The sequence below is a fragment of the Salmo salar genome, unplaced genomic scaffold (assembly GCF_905237065.1).
Source record: "Salmo salar unplaced genomic scaffold, Ssal_v3.1, whole genome shotgun sequence".
NCBI lineage: Eukaryota > Metazoa > Chordata > Actinopteri > Salmoniformes > Salmonidae > Salmo > Salmo salar.
In genome coordinates, this window is record NW_025547502.1 from 246,624 (window position 1) to 261,942 (window position 15,319).

The 15,319-nt window shown below is 43.7% G+C and overlaps 1 pseudogene; it reads left to right on the forward strand.

Annotated features, from left to right (window-relative positions):
- Positions 1–1,298: 1,298 nt before the first annotated feature.
- Positions 1,299–8,882, forward strand: LOC106592440 (tripartite motif-containing protein 16-like; annotated as a pseudogene).
- The last annotated feature ends 6,437 nt before the right edge of the window (positions 8,883–15,319 follow it).

Sequence of the window (15,319 nt, forward strand, 5' to 3'; positions counted from 1 at the left end):
TCAGCAGAGTACCAAGCCAGAAATAATCAGACACCCATTTTTCAAGCTAGCATATAATGTCACAAAAACCCAGAAGACAGCTAAATGCAGCACTAACCTTTGATGATCTTCATCAGATGACACACCTAGGACATTATGTTATACAATACATGCATGTTTTGTTCAATCAAGTTCATATTTATATCAAAAAACAGCTTTTTACATTAGCATGTGACGTTCAGAACTAGCATACCCCCCATACCCCCCAAACTTCCGGGGAATTTGCTAACAATTTACTAAATTACTCACGATAAACGTTCACAAAAAGCACAACAATTATTTTAAGAATTATAGATACAGAACTCCTCTATGCACTCGATATGTCCGATTTTAAAATAGCTTTTTGGTGAAAGCACATTTTGCAATATTCTAAGTACATAGCCCAGCCATCACGGGCTAGCTATTTAGACACCCGGCAAGTTTAGCACTCACCAATATCAGATTTACTATTATAAAAGTTTGATTACCTTTTGTTGTCTTCGTCAGAATGCACTCCCAGGACTGCTATTTCAATAACAAATGTTGGTTTGGTCCCAAATAATCCATCGTTATATCCGAATAGCGGCGTTTTGTTTGTGCGTTCCAGAAACTATCCGAAATGGTAAATCAGGGTCGCGCAATTCGTGACAAAAAAATTCTAAATATTCCATTACCGTACTTCGAAGCATGTCAACCGTTGTTTAAAATCAATTTTTATGCAATTTATCTCGTAAAAAGCGATAATATTCCGACCGGGAATCTCCTTTTCGGCAAACAGAGGAAAAATCACAAAGACGGGGGCGGCCAGGGCACGCGCCTAAGCCCACAGTCCCTTGATCGGCCACTTGAGAAAGGCGATAATGTGTTTCAGCCTGGGGCTGGGATGACGACATTCAGGTTTTTCCCGGGCTCTGAGCGCCCATGGAAGACGTAGGAAGTGTCACGTTAGAGCAGAGACCCTTTGTAAAAGATAGAGATGGCAAAGAAGTTCAAGAAATGGTCAGACAGGCCACTTCCTGTAAAGGAATCTCTCAGGTTTTGACCTGCCATTTGAGTTCTGTTATACTCACAGACACCATTCAAACAGTTTTAGAAACTTTAGGGTGTTTTCTATCCAAAGCCAATAATTATATGCATATTCTAGTTACTGGGCAGGAGTAGTAACCAGATTAAATCGGGTACGTTTTTTATCCAGCCGTGAAAATACTGCCCCCTAGCCATAACAGGTTAACTAACTTGCCTAGTAAAATAAAGGTAAAAAAAAAAAAAAAGGATCAATTTTTTTTTAAAGACTCAAACCAAGTTTTTTCACCCACTGGGGTCATACAGCTGCAAAGACAAAGATACAAGCACGTATATTTATAGATCAACTCCTTACACATCTTGACAGCCAATACATTTCTGTTGCTAGGCAGTAACTGAATTGGTTCCTCTCACTGGTGTAGTCATGACCCTGCCTGATGCTAGAACCTTGGTGGCTGTGGAAGTGTATGTGTGTGAGATAAGACTGTAGTAGGAGGGTCGTTGGGGTGGGCCTCTCTGGCCCCCCTCCCAGAGGTTTCTTCTCACTTCATATGTTGACTTGAACTCGAGCCGAATTCCTGGCTCCTCCCTAGTTCTGCAGCTGGCCTGCCTTATCAGAAACTAACTAGACTGTTGAATTCCTGGCTCCTCCCTAGTTCTGCAGCTGGCCTGCCTTATCAGAAACTAACTAGACTGTTGAATTCCTGGCTCCTCCCTAGTTCTGCAGCTGGCCTGCCTTATCAGAGACTGAAACTAGACTGTTGAATTCCTGGCTCCTCCCTAGTTCTGCAGCTGGCCTGCCTTATCAGAGACTGAAACTAGACTGTTGAAATCCTGGCTCCTCCCTAGTTCTGCAGCTGGCCTGCCTTATCAGAAAGTGAAACTAGACTGTTGAATTCCTGACTCCTCTCTAGTTCTGCAGCTGGCCTGCCTTATCAGAGACTAACTAAACTGTTGAATTCCTGTCTCCACCCTAGTTCTGCAGCTGGCCTGCCTTATTAGAGACTGAAACTAGTTGCACTTTGTCTCCCTCTTTAGGAACATTGATATTCAACAATAACATATTTGAACAGAATATTTCAGCACTTCCCCTTGTCTCTCTCAGTAACTTTCCATACACCAAGTTCCTATCCACCCTTCATTGACCCCAACATATACATTCCTTATAAATGTAAAGTCATCAACATGTTCTACTATGGTAACATGAATAAGTATATTTCTAGCTACAATCCAACAAGTCAAATATCATTATCATTCGTTATCAAACATCGTTTTCATTCGTTATCAAACACCCAATCAGCACCCTGATTTTTGTTCTGTTAAAACTATAATCATTCACATGACTACATAATAACATATTTTCACACAGACACTTCCTCAATATTTGTATCCTTATATTCTATGGGCCCTATGTCACATTACTATACTATTGATCTACTGGATAAATAAAGCTTGATAGCTCATTGAAGAGTGATTCTCCACAGAGGCAGCTGGGGATGAGTCAGCAGAAGGTCCAGCAGAGATTCCAGGAGAGAGAGAAGGAGCTGAAGGAGCTCCAACAGGCTGTGGAGTCTTTCAAGGTGAGTATTGTTGACCAGAGGAGACACACCATTTCACTTCTGTCCTGCAGTCAGAGAGAGACAGGCTCCTATCCAATCCCATGACCCCACTGTTGGGAACAGGCTGTCTGGACCCCTTCCAGAGAATAGACTGCTTAATGTAACCGACGGGATATGAACCCAGGTCTACTGTGGGATAAACCAACATATTGACCATTACATCAAAAGGACATTCCCTTTTGGGCCGTGATCACACTGATCACTGATTTTGAAGTCCCAAGCGGGGCTACCTCATCACATAACCATGAGTGACCATGACTACCTCATGTCCCCTATACATTAACATGGATCTCTCTCTCTCAATTCAATTCAATTCAATTCAAAGAGCTTTATTGGCATGGGAAACATATGTTTACATTGCCAAAGAAAGTTAAATAGATAATAAACAAAAGTGAATTAAACAATCAGAAATGAACAGTAAACATTACACTCACAAAAGATTCAAAGGAATAGAGACATTTCAAATGTTATAATTCAAGTAGAAAACAGAGTTTATTTGTAGTTTCAGGGTGGGTGGGAAAGGAGTTTGGTGCAGTTGAATCACTGAAGGTAACCTGTAGTGGACTTGTAATATTTGTTTGTGTTTCTTCTGACCAGAGGGAGTGGTCGCTCCGTGTCACGCAACTTGGGTCAAGATCTGTTTCATGTTTTGCCCTTAGGAACAGGACACCATTGAAATGTGTGATTTCTGGGGTAGCGTTAGTGTGGAGGTGGAGCAATTGAAGTTGAAGACTCCAGGTGTTTCTGATGCCCGCCGTTTGGTGTGAAGCAGACCCGGTGGTGAGCGTGGTGAAACAGAGGAGTCACTGTCTGCGTTTGAGTCTTTACCCGACAAAGTCATGTTGGGATATATCAGTTATCCTGTTAGAGTCTTTGTGTTGAATCCACTGAGCAGTTTCAGGTGCAACGTTTATGGTCATGTTGCAGCAGTTTGTATGAGGGAGATTCCAAGATGTGGAAAGTGTGTAGGAGGTCATGGAATAGAGGACTGTGTAGTTTCAGTGGATAAGGTTGTGTGTGTGTCAACTGTAGGGGTGTCCATGTTGCTGGGGATCAGAAGTGTCTGGTGAGAGAAAGGCGGGTTGAGGTGGCTAGAGTAAGAGAAGTGCAGAAGGTGGCGTATGCTGAGGCAGTGAAGAAACTAGAGGAGGATGGGTCAAGGGTGAGGAGTCCTGAGAGGATCCCTGTGAGTAGTAGATCTGTGCCAGCACAGAGGGATAGGCCAACGAGGGATATATGCTTCAGTAAGGTTGGCTTCTTAGAGTTCAAAGCAATGGTTATCAACTGTACCTCAGAAATGGAACGTAAATCAGAGACAATAGATGTTGTGGTGACAGCTGCAGAGTAGTATTTGGTGATATGAGATTTGACTTCAGAAGAGTTCCAGGGTGTGTTGAGTGGTGGTGTCCCGTCCTCCCAGGTCGTTGGCATGGTGCAGGAGCAGATAGGGTCAAAGTAGTTGAATGGGGTAGTGGGTTTTTAACCTCTTGGGGCTAGGTGGGACGCTAGCGTGCCACCTGTGGTGCACTTCATCAACAGCAGGTGCATTTCAAGAGCGGCAAATTTGAATCCAAATAAATGTCAAAATTCAAATTTTTCAAAAATACAACTATGTTACACCATTTGAAAGATAAACATCTCCTTAATCTAACCACGTTTTACGATTTCAAAAAGGTTTTACGGCGAAAGCATAAATTTAGAGTATGTTAGGACAGTACATTTACAAGAGTTGTGTGTAATGTTTTGTCAAGTCAAAGACAGGGTCACCAAAACCATAAAACCAGCTAAAATGATACACTAACCTTTTACAATCTCCATCAGATGACACTCCTAGGACATTATGTTAGACAATGCATGCATTTTTAGTTCTATCAAGTTCATATTTATATACAAAAACAGCGTTTTACTATGGCATTGATGTTGAGGAAATCGTTTCCCTCCAATAACCGGCAGTCAAGTCAGCGTCACAAATTAAATAATTAAAATTAGAAAACATTGGTAAAATATTATATTGTCATTTAAAGAATTATAGATTTACATCTTTTGAACGCAATCAACTTGCCAGATTTAAAAATAACCTTACTGGGAAATCACACTTTGCAATAATCTGAGCACTGTGCCCAGAAAAATACGGCGTTGCGATACAGACTAGACGTCATGTTGGGGAGATCTAAAATCGAAAATACTATGTAAATAATCCATTACCTTTGATTCTCTTCATCAGATGTCACTTCCAGGTATCACAGGTCCATAACGAATGTAGTTTTGTTCAAAAAAGCTCATCATTTATGTCCAAAAATCTCCGTCTCGTTAGCACATGATGTAAGCCAGCCGGACTTCTCGTCATGAACGAGGGGAAAAAATATATTTCCGTTCGTTCAAACATGTCAAACGTTGTATAGCATAAATCATTAGGGCCTTTTTTAACCAGAACATGAATAATATTCAAGGTGGACGAATGCATAGCCTTTTATAACGTATTGGAACGAGGGTACCCAACATGAAGTAGCGCGCCAGGTGTCTAATGGGACATCACCGTTCCATGGCTCTTGTTCGGTCAGATCTCCCTCCAGAAGACTCAAAACACTTTGTAAAGGCTGGTGACATCTAGTGGAAGCAATAGGAAGTGCCAAAATATTCCTAAACCCCTGTGTTTTTCAATGGGATAGGTTTAAAATCAATACAACACATCAGGTATCCACTTCCTGTCAGAAAATGTCTCAGGGTTTTGCCTGCCAAATGAGTTCTGTTATACTCACAGACACCATTCAAACAGTTTTGGAAACTTTAGAGTGTTTTCTATCCATATATAATAAGTATATGCATATTCTAGTTACTGGGTAGGATTAGTAACCAGATTAAATCGGGTACATTTTTTTTATCCAGACGTGCAAATGCTGCCCCCTAGACCCAACAGGTTAATGAGTGTAGGGTTAGTTGGCATGGTGCAGGAGCAGATAGGGTCAAAGTAGTGGAATGGGGTAGTGGGTTTTTAATGAGTGTAGGGTTAGTTGGAAGGGTGTTGTTTTACTTGAAAAAATATGAAATGTTCCTTTTCCCATTTTGTATCACAAAGTAAAATAGATTTATATTATAGTCCAGTTGGAGGCAGTAATACAACATATTGGATGCCAACCGCCGTTAAACTCCAAAGAAGAAGAAACGTTATATTATGTCTATGTACAGTGTTGTAACGATGTCTCTCTCTCTCATTCCATCACTTTCATGGTAGTTGGTTGTATGGGCCTCTGGTTATGAATGGGGTGCTGACAGACAATCGTTGATGGATATTTATAGAGCTCTGATCAGGACGACAATTGATTACGGGTGTATAGTTTATGGAACAGCAGCAAAGACTTAAGCTGGACAGAATCCAGTATATAGCTTTAAGGATATGTATTGGTGCATTTAAATCAACATCTGTATGTGTCTTACTAGTGGAGGCAGGTGAGATGCCTTTGGGTATACGGTGTAATAAATTGTCATTATCTTATTGGGTTGCAAGGCTGTGAGGTTGAGCATCCCACTGCTACTGTTCTAGATGACTGTTGGGAATATACTAGTAGACAAGGCAGTGGTTTTGGTTGAACAGTTGTAGGTATCAATGTTATTATGGAGAAATTAGAGAATGGGTGTAGTAGTGAGATTCTGCAGGGTCCCAGCACATTCAGGTGTGGAAGGGAATGAAATTGTAGACCAGTTGTCTAAAAGAGCTTTACAACAAGATATAATATATATTAATGTTCCACTGGGTAGAGGTCAGGACAAATGTAAAATCAGAGACATTTTGATAGATGTGTGGCAGAAGAGATGGGACTCTGAGCACAAGGGACGGCATTTATATGTCCTCTAAAGGTCGGTGGACCGAGATTCAAAGGTCAGATTAGGAAGGAAGAGGTGGTGTTTACTCGATTGTGCTTAGGACATTGTATATTGAACTGGTCCTTACATCTGGTTGGCAGGAAGTGAATGGTTTGTGTCTGGAGGGTTTTGTCAATGAAACGGTGGAGCATGTGTTGTTATATTGTTGTAAGGAGGTTGAAGAGAGGGAAAGATTGAAGTGTAGGGTCATTGAGGTTGGATGGGGTTGTGGGGGGTTGGAAGGGATTTGGGGGATGGGGGAGGGTCTATTAGAAGTTAGTAGGGCTCTTTTTTATTTTCTCAGAAGTACTGAGTTAGGTAGGAGTATTTAGAAATGTACTGCCATCTATTGGAATTATCAGTACTGAATAAAGTGTATATCCTTACTAAAGTAGTAATTATTCATAATTGCAAAATATAAAGTGTTATAGTTCATTTTATATCTAACAGCTGGGTCTAGCTCTGCTCTGGGGCAGGCTACTGGAGGGGGGACCAGGAGGGAGGAGAGTAGAGCAGGGCCAAGCGGTGTTCTGTACCTGCCTGTCCAGGAGGGGGGACAAGGCCTGCTGGACCTGGAGAGCAGGGTGGCAGCGCTCTGACTCAATGAGGTGCAGAGGCTACTGTACCTACTGTCTCTCTCTCTCGCTCTCTCTCTCTCTCTCTCTCTCTCTCTGATTCTCTGTCTCTCTGTCTCTGTCTCTCTCCCGCTCTCTCTCTGTCTCTGTCTCTCTCTCTCTCTTAACAGCGCTCTGCACAGGCAGCAGTGGAGGACAGTGATAAGATCTTTACTGAGCTGATCCGCTCCATTGAGAGAAGGAGCTCTGAGGTGAAGGAGCTGATCAGAGCCCAAGAGAAGGCTCAAGTGAGTCAAGCTGAAGGACTCCTGGAGCAACTGAAGCAGGAGATAGCTGAGCTGAGGAAGAGAAGCACTGAGCTGGAGCAGCTCTCACACACAGAGGATCACATCCATTCCCTCAGGTAACTAAACTGTCTTGTTACATGTGATATGAATATAACTTAATGTGAAACTATTCATCTCAATCATTATGTTGTCCTGTCTGTCTCTCTGTCCCTGTCTCTCCCTCTCTCTGTCCTCCCCTCTCGCTCTCTGTCCGTCCGCCCCTCTCTCTCTCTCTGTCCGTCCCTCTCTCTCTCTGTACCTCTCTTTCTCAGTCCGTCCCTCTCTCTCTCCCTCTGTCTCATTACTGCTGTCCCCCTCTCTCTCTCTCTCTCTTTGTCCCTTCCCCCCCTCTCTCTCTCTCTCTCTCTCTCTCTCTCTCTCTCTCTCTCTCTCTCTTTCTCTCTCCAGAGTTATCAGTCTCTCTCCAGTATCAGTGTATCTTCAGACTTACCCAGCATCGTTGTCCGTCCTCTTCAGTACTTTGGATATGTGAGTAAGACTGTGTCTGAACTGAGAGAGAAACTAGAAGACTTCCTGAAAGGAGAATGGACCAAGATCTCCACTACAGGTGTGTTGAAAACAATAAGAACATACACTTTAGACCATTGAAAGTTCCCTACTAGTCATATACATGTGGAATATGGTATGATGATAACATTCCCTCTCTCTGTCAATGTGTTTGTGTGTCTGTAGTGAATATAGCGGATGTTGTACTGCCTCCAAAGCCCAAGACCAGAGAACAGTTTTTACAATGTGAGGCTATTTATTGTGAAGTAACTAACAGTCTCTTTTTACTGACACTCCTAACAATCCCTCTAGAAATATATAGCAATAGTAGATCTAATCAAAGACTGGGTATCTATCTGACTCCTCATATTTCTCTGATTTGATCTCTGCTGTGCTCTAATCAAAGACAGGGTAGATACAGTATCTGACTTAACTTATTGTTCTGACTCCCCTCATTGGTCTCTGCTCTGCTCTTCTCCCAGATTCCTGTCAACTCACACTGGAACCAAACACAGCATGCACATACCTCTCTGTCTGAAGGGAACAGAAAGGTGACCTATACAGACCAAGTCCAACCATATCCTGACCATCCAGACAGATTCACCAACTACTGTCAGGTTCTGTGTAGAGAGGGTCTGTCTGGACGCTGTTACTGGGAGGTGGAGTGGAGTGGGGAGTGGGTTTATACAGCAGTCTCATATAAAGACATCAGCAGAACAGAGAGAGGTGGTGGATTTGGATACAATAACAAGTCTTGGAGTTTACAGTACTCTAGAGGTGGTTATTGTTTCAGACACAATAATGTTGAGACTGAAGTATCAGGCCCTCAGTCCTCCAGAGTAGGAGTGTACCTGGATCACAAGGCAGGTACTCTGTCCTTCTACAGTGTCTCTGACTCAATGACCCTCCTCCACAGAGTCCAGACCACATTCACTCAGCCCCTCTATCCTGGGTTTAATATCTATGGTACTGCTGAGCTGGTTAAACTGTAGTAGGGTCCACATAGATACTAGTCATGCTGGTGTAGTCTATAGCTGAGCTGGTTAAACTGTAGTAGGGTCCACATAGATACTAGTCATGCTGGTGTAGTCTATAGCTGAGCTGGTTAAACTGTAGTAGGGTCCACATAGATACTAGTCATGCTGGTGTAGTCTATAGCTGAGCTGGTTAAACTGTAGTAGGGTCCACATAGATACTAGTCATGCTGGTGTAGTCTATAGCTGAGTTGGTTAAACTGTAGTAGGGTCCACATAGATACTAGTCATGCTGGTGTAGTCTATAGCTGAGCTGGTTAAACTGTAGTAGGGTCCACATAGATACTAGTCATGCTGGTGTAGTCTATAGCTGAGCTGGTTAAACTGTAGTAGGGTCCACATAGATACTAGTCATGCTGGTGGTGATGGTCCCCAGATGTGATGATTCATTCTACTCTGTTTTATCTACAATGATTTAACTGATTTGATCTTCAGATGTTATGAATAAACATTCAATGTATTCATATTTTTGTCATTGTAATGTTTTAATCTTGTACATTTCCATGAATCATGATGTATGGTGTTGATGTATATTGGTTGTCATTCAGAACCATTGATATGTTTTCTCAATTGGTCAAGTTTTCCGTAGTGGCGTTGAACAGATAGTAACTAAACTATATGGACTGGTTTCCTGGACATGGAACAGATAGTAACTAAACTATATGGACTGGTTTCCTGGACATGGAACAGATAGTAACTAAACTATATGGACTGGTTTCCTGGACATGGAACAGATAGTAACTAAACTATATGGACTGGTTTCCTGGACATGGAACAGATAGTAACTAAACTATATGGACTGGTTTCCTGGACATGGAACAGATAGTAACTAAACTATATGGACTGGTTTCCTGGACATGGAACAGATAGTAACTAAACTATATGGACTGGTTTCCTGGACATGGATCAGATAGTAACTAAACTATATGGACTGGTTTCCTGGACATGGAACAGATTAAGTGTGATGTAGATGTCTATGAAACCAGCCCTAAATGTGTCATCTTTCATCCTCCAATACTGCTCAGTCCAGCAACATTAAACCTGTCCAGCAGGTGGTGCTATTGACCAAACAATAAAACCAGCAGATATCTTGACTTGCCACTCAGTATATCAGTAATGTTCAGAATAGTACTTTAATATCATTGGAGATTGATGGTCTTTTTAATCCACTATCCAGAGTCAGGAACAGATGAAGTTAGGTCTGCTACTGTTCAGTGATTAAATATGATTTATGGTGATGGGAAATAAAAATACAACCCTAAACTTCATCTAGTAATAGTTTTCCTTTGTTATTTATTCAAGGTGTGTCTTTAACTTGTACATGGATTGTGTGGAGGTGAGCTAGTGGTGTGGGTGAATATTCCAGTTGTGTTTAGGCATCTTCATGTCTGACATCCCCCAGTTCTGTTCAGACCCATTGAACTGGGTCACATTCTAAATGGTGACTTGTATTGATAGTCCATACTGGACCTAACTGTGGTTAACCAGACTGGAGGGGTTCTGATCACATATTCCCTCATCTCCACAACTTTACTTACCTCTCTCTCTCTCTCTCTCTCTCTCTCTCTCTCTCTCTCTCTCTCTCTCTCTCTCTCTCTCTCTCTCTCTCTCTCTCTCTCTCTCTCTCTAATATATATATATATACACACATATAGCAGACAACCTCAATATGGTTTCATTCCTGTAGTAATCAGAACACATGGGGTGTGCCCCAATTATCTCCTTTCTAAGTGTGAACTTGTCCACTTCCCTTCATGGATTTAAAGGAAATGACTGGTATATGTAAACTCCCTCTACTCCATGTCAACACCAATCCAATGCTTTTACATTTGTGAGGAGTAGAGAAGGAAAGCTACACTTCAGGAGATAGGAGAGATTATTGGGACGTCCCCATGGAGAGATGATAGAGGGATGTGAAAGAGGAGAGAGGTAATGGTTGTACTCCCCCATGGAGAGATGATAGAGGGATGTGAAAGAGGAGAGAGGTAATGGTTGTACTCCCCCATGGAGAGATGATAGAGGGATGTGAAAGAGGAGAGGTAATGGTTGTACTCCCCCATGGAGAGATGATAGAGGGATGTGAAAGAGGAGAGAGGTAATGGTTGTACTCCCCCATGGAGAGATGATAGAGGGATGTGAAATAGGAGAGAGGTAATGGTTGTACTCCCCCATGGAGAGATGATAGAGGGATGTGAAAGAGGAGAGAGGTAATGGTTGTACTCCCCCATGGAGAGATGATAGAGGGATGTGAAAGAGGAGAGAGGTAATGGTTGGACTGGACTTATTTATTCTCTCATTAGGGTTGGACTTGAATACTTTGAGCATTTCCTTTAGTCTTCCAGGTGGGTGGGGTTTGTTTGTACTTTTAGGACTTTTCTATTGGTTCCATTACAACAAACTCAATCAACCACTGCTCATTAAGTATTCAACATTATTTTAAATAGTATTTGAACGCAGGTATGTTTCCACATGCAATAAGCCTGTAACGTCTTGTACGATCTCAGGTAAAGGTGTTTCAAATGGAAGGGCAAGTCTCACCACTGAGAGGAAAACATCACTGGTCCACCTCTGCATCAGGTCAGCTATGTTGATCAGTACTGTCCCAGGGATGCTGGGAGCAGAGATGAACTCCCCTGACCTGGTACCACCTATGGAGTTGTCATTTTAATATCAGTTTAACCCCATTACTGCTATAACACACATCAACCATGTTAATAGAATGAAATGGATCCAGGTTCCATTTATTCTACAATAGATTTAATCACAGGTCACTTGGTAAGTTTGTTAATATCATCATCATCATCATCAAATGTATTTCTAAAGCCCGTTTTACATCAGCCGATGTCACAAAGTGCTGTACAGAAACAGTCTATGTTATGGAAAGAGCAGGTATCCTTAATGGTTTGTACACTCAGTATATGTTGTGTCTACAAGCTCATTCCCACAGAAAACTGCAGAGGGAAGCAGTACCACCCAGTCAACCATCAGACTCCATTGTGAGACGCCTCACAGAGGATATTCAACCATCATTGCAAATCCAAGATGTCAATATCAACAAGGTGCTGATCAGTAAAGAGAAGAGAGACTAACATTCTAGAATGCTCCCTTTTTTCTGCACGGTTCTCACAGTGAAAACAACAGGATTACAAGAGTGTTCTACGCTTTCTTCATTTGATCCAATTCAAAGTTGACAATTATTTTATGGGATGAGAATTAAGTGGAGTGACTAATCTTAGCTGGTCTGAGAAAACTGATGAGACTTCTCTGCTTTATGTATATATTGGGCCATTTAAAAAGACACCAATCTGTAGAATCTCTTCTCACAGTCAGTGCAGTGATGAGGCTTCTCTCAAGTGTGTATCCGTTGGTGTGTTTTTACATTGCCCAATCGAGAGAAACTCTTGCCACATTAAGAGAAGAAGTAAGGCTTCTCTCCTCTGTGTGTTCTCTGATGACCCTTTTAGTTCAGCTGTTGATAAAAAACTAAATCTATAGTCAGATCAGTGATAAGGCTTCTCTCCTTTCTGATTACCTTGGTGTCTTTTTAACTGGGCCAGTCGAGAGAAACTCTTTCCACAGTCAGAGCAGGACTAAGGCTTCTCTCCCGTGTGTATATGTTCATGTCTTTTTAAGTTTTCCAGTAGAGAGAAACTCTTTCCACAGTCAGAGCAGGAGTAAGGTTTCACTCCTGTATGTATATGTCTCCAAAGTGGTCTGAAATCAAGATGACTGCAGGTCTCAATCCCAAACTAATGGGGGGAAATGTCTCCATCTAATAAGATGGTATTTAGAGGTATCGAAAAAAAATAGTTGGACAAACTTTACTATTGGGGAGAACAAATTCTATTAACATACATACAGTGCATTCAGAAAGTATTCAGACCCCTTCCCTTTTTCCACATTTTGTTACGTTACAGCCTTATTCTAAAATTGATTAAATAAATAATTTTCCTCATCAATCTACACACTACCCCATAATGACATCACACTACCCCATAATGACGTCACACTACCCCATAATGACGTCACACTACCCCATAATGACGTCACACTACCCCATAATGACGTCACACTACCCCATAATGACAAAGCAAAACAGATTTTTAGAATATTTTGCAAATGTATGAAAATTAAATTTATATATATATACACTGCTCAAAAAAATAAAGGGAACACTTAAACAACACAATGTAACTCCAAGTCAATCACACTTCTGTGAAATCAAACTTAAGTCTATTAGGGGGGGGACCCGGGTGGGCGCCTCACCCTCGGTGGAGGCTCTGGCCCCGGGCGTGTTCTTTCCCCCGCCTCCACCTTAGCCCTACCCCTCTGGCCCGGGCTGGACCACTGTGGAGCGGCATGCTCAGGCTCCGGAGCTGAGCCGTCGACCGGAACAAGATTGGGCACCGGTGGACCGGACACGGGCCGTGCCGGACTGGGAACACGCACCACTGGCTTGGTGCGGGCAGCAGGAACGGGCCGGGCCGGACTGGGAACACGCACCACTGGCTTGGTGCGGGGAGCAGGAACGGGCTGAACAGGACTGTGGACATGCACCGTGGGCTTGGTGCGGGGAACAGGAACGGGCCGGACAGGACTATGGACACGCACCGTGGGCTTGGTGCGGGGAACAGGAACGGGCCGGACAGGACTGTGGACACGCACCGTGGGCTTGGTGCGGGGATCAGGGATGGGCCGGACAGGACTGGGGACACGCACCACTGACCTGGTGCGGGAGCAGGGACGGGCCGGGCCGGACTGGGAACACGCACCACTGGCTTGGTGCGGGGAGCAGGGACGGGCCGGGCCGGACTGGGAACACGCACCACTGGCTTGGTGCGGGGAGCAGGAACGGGCCGGGCCAGACTGGGGATAGGCACCACTGACTTGGTGCGGCGAGCAGGGACGGGCCAGGCCGGACTGGGAACACGCACCACTGGCTTGGTGCGGGGAGCAGGAACGGGCCGGGCCGGACTGGGGACACGCACCACTGACTTGGTCCGGGGAGCAGGGACGGGCCGGGCCGGACTGGGAACACGCACCACTGGCTTGGTGCGGGGAGCAGGAACGGGCCGGGCCGGACTGGGGACACGCACCGCTGACTTGGTGCGGGGAGCAGGGACGGGCCGGGCCGGACTGGGAACACGCACCACTGGCTTCAATCAACCGCCTCATCTTCGTCTCCTCCTCCGCCGTCATCCCCCACGAGAGCAGTGGTCTGGGCTCTTATACTGCCCTTCCGGACCACCCCATTAGCCCCCCCAAAACATTTTCTTGGGGGTGTCTTCCGGGCCTCCTCGACCGCCGCCTGCGACTCCATCCACCGGCTGGCATTACCTCCTCGACCTGGGAATCCTTCCGCCAGGGTCCTTTCCCCGACATGATCTCCTCCCAGGTCCAGAACTCCTTCCACTCGCGAGCCCATCTCTCGTGCTCCTTATCCTCCCGCTGCTTGGTCCTGGTTTGGTGGGGTGTTCTGTAACGATCGTCGTCGGGTGATGAGGAAGCGGACCAAAGCGCAGCTGGGAGCGAACACATGTTTATTCTTCACACTGAAATAAACACGTACACAAAACCAAGAAAATGCCGATACGTTAACTGCTCAAAACACAAAGAGGCAACACCCCACAAACAGCGTGGGGGAAAAAGGAACTTAAATGTGATCCCAATCAGAGACAACTAGCGACAGCTGTCTCTGATTGGGAATCGACAGAACCCAACATAGAAATAAACCACATAGAGCTAACACCAGGCTATAACGCAAACATAGAAAACAAACCAAGGAAAAATACCCAACATGACACACCCTGACCCAAAATACCCGAGTTCACCTGGTCAGAGTGTGACAGTCCAGACAACATGGTCACATGTAATGGTTTTGACATCATATACACAACATATATATTGAATACTCAGATACTGCTCAACAGAGACAATAAGAGCACAACCCTTATATACGGTGACTGTATATTGATATTGTAGTTTGTCCCTTTAGGGCACCTGTAACGCCCCCTGCTTATGTACATTGGAATCCTTGGAATGTTTTGTCCTGTGATGAAACAATGGCCACGTTAGTTTCTACTCCCGTCTCCTTAGTTACTGTCCTTCTATTAGTTGTAGAAGTAATACAGCGTGTTCTACAACACTGACCTGTTGTGGTTCCACTATGTGGATCAATGATCAATAACCAGTATTCATTATGTATGTTACCATGTATCATACATGTCATCTACATGTTTCTACTTTAAACACATTTTATTACTGTAGGGTCTCTACATCCTTATATAGCAGACAGACCAGTTTAACATCTATAGTTTTACCAAACGGTTAAGTGATTCATCATTAAGCTCAGTTGG